Here is a 2,532-nt window from a genome sequence, read left to right on the forward strand (position 1 = left end):
CTCTACACGTGTCGGCTGGCGATGGGGGGAAGATCACTTTCACCTCGATTTGAGGAGCGATCGATGAGACGTGAGCTAATAAGCGGCATGATGATACATGGTCTATGAGTAGACATGATGTGACATGTTGTCAGGATGGTTAAGCTTTGGCGAAGTTAATCTTTTGGCTTCACTGAGAAGCAATGACCCTCATGATGGGAGTTGACTCGTTGAGATGAGTGACGACTCGCTGAGAGGAGTGACGACTCGCTAAGCCTACTAGGCTCTTGGCGAGTTGCCTGATACGAGAGGGCCGACTGGTACCGCCTTTCGAGTCGACATCGATGAATGTTGACTCGTCTGGTCGGCTGATTCAGACTGCTAGCTAATCTCTGACTATCTCTCCTATCGGTCGAGATGTCGACTCGTCAGATCATATATCTGGAAACAGTTGTACCTCATAACAATTACAATAGTGAGTTGTAGACGTTTATCGGTGAGCGTTGAAAACCGATTGTGTAGTATTTTTGTGAGATAGTGGATATTCTCCTCGAGGATGAGGAGCGGAGACATAGGTCGTGGGTCGACCAAACTCTGTGATCATTTGCCTTGTGTTTATGTTTGCCAATTTGCACACTATCTCTCTTATTTGTGTGTTCATGTCTATATCGCCATTGTTTTAATTACATATCATTGCTCATAAGGTATTGAATATTATACTTGCTAGGATATAATTGTTAATTAGTTTTAAATTGACATTTATATCGGATTAGATTAGCATATACCCTATTCACTCTCCTTTAGGGTACTTTCAAGTAATAAATAATAGAGCCTAAGTTGTGGAGGGGCTGCATGACCCAAAAAACATTATTAAAAAATTAGGATGGTTTTTATCTATTATAGCTAACATGATTTATTTATTTTATTTATTATTTATTTAGATAATAGCCACAACCTTTATTATAGTGAACATGATTAGTAAGTTGAATCTTATTATTTTCCACATGCGATGAATTTATTTAAATATAATGAATAAGTTGTCAATTTAACCATATTTTACGAAAAATTAAACGCCTCTAATCAAGGAAGTTCCGTAAATAAATTCTCACGCTGCAATTGCTGGATAGCAAATCTCACGTAAGTATAGATAATGACACAACTATATAATAATTAGAACACACAACTCCAGTTATCTAATCCATTCTTAGGCAAGTCAAATATTGTGAGAAATAATGCCAAAAAAGGAAGGGAAAAAACAATTGGATGCCAGTTAAGCTCGTATTAATTTAGGTTGTCCGTACTCCATGGATACGGCCAAACAAAAATATATTATGATTTCAACTCATTTTCATGTTTTTTAATTATAAATAAGAGGTGAAATTTAAAGCTCGACAGAGATTTTGTCTTGCATTGCGTTGGACATGGGCAGGGCATTTCTGTTGAATAAGAACCCCCATCCTCAATGACCATGACAAATTTCGTTCTCTTGCCTAGAAGCTACACGCATAGGCAAACTAGGGAGCCAAATTTCATTAAAATTATGAGTGAAGATTAAAATACATCCATAATTATTTTTAATCTTCAATCTGCATCGTATAGAAGAATACGTTGATGTTAAATAATCAAACAGTGTTGGGGTGAGGTTGATTAAGGCCGCTCACTTTTCCTAATATTTGGTTTTGAGTTGAGTAGTTTCAGTTTGCACAAATAGCAACTCGTGAGAGGATGGGGCTTAGTTCCACCGTTGTACCTCCGACGATCAAATCAGCTGACGACATTGAGTGGAAAAATGAAGAACTGTATGAGTTCTTTAGTGTAGTGCAATATATTTTTCAGATATTGCTTTGAAAAATAGTCTGCTCAGAAATTGCTAGGGGAAAAGAATCTTTTCATGTTAAGAATAGCACCTCTATTTGTAGTGGTGGTGAAAGGGTAGAACGGTCATTTCGTCTGAGCACAGAATGACGATAAATAAGTATGAGTTGGCGGCTGCGTCAGCACCTACTTTACACGTGCCGGTCGGCATGTGGAAAAGAGATCACATCAACATTTAGTGTGAAGTGATCAGAGGTATGATGGCGCTAACATGGCCCGATGAGTCATGAAAGCTATTGGGCTAGAGGTATGATGCGCCTGCCAAGCATTAAACGTGACACTGACGGGCTGTCGGCGGGAGAGGCTCGAGGCTGAAGTCGTCTTTTAACTAGACTGAGAAGTAACGCCTTTCAGGTCGAACTTGCAAAGTGTCGAATAAATAGTCGAGTAGTCGGCGAGTGGAAGAGAGATCACATCAGCATTTAATGTGAAGTGATCGGATGTATGACAGTGCTAACATGGTCCGATTAGTAATGAAAGCTACCGGGGCTAAATGTATGATGTGTCTGCTAAGTGCCAAGCATTAAATATGACACCGACATGTTGTCAGCTTGAGAGGCTCGAGGTTGAAGTCATATTTTAACTTGACCGAGAAGTAACACCTTTCGAGTCGACCTCGCGAAGCGTCAAATAAATAGTCGAGTAGGCTCGAAGCGAGTCGTTTACGACGAGAGAATC

Source organism: Asparagus officinalis, chromosome 3 (genome assembly GCF_001876935.1).
Source record: "Asparagus officinalis chromosome 3, Aspof.V1, whole genome shotgun sequence".
NCBI classification, from domain to species: domain Eukaryota; kingdom Viridiplantae; phylum Streptophyta; class Magnoliopsida; order Asparagales; family Asparagaceae; genus Asparagus; species Asparagus officinalis.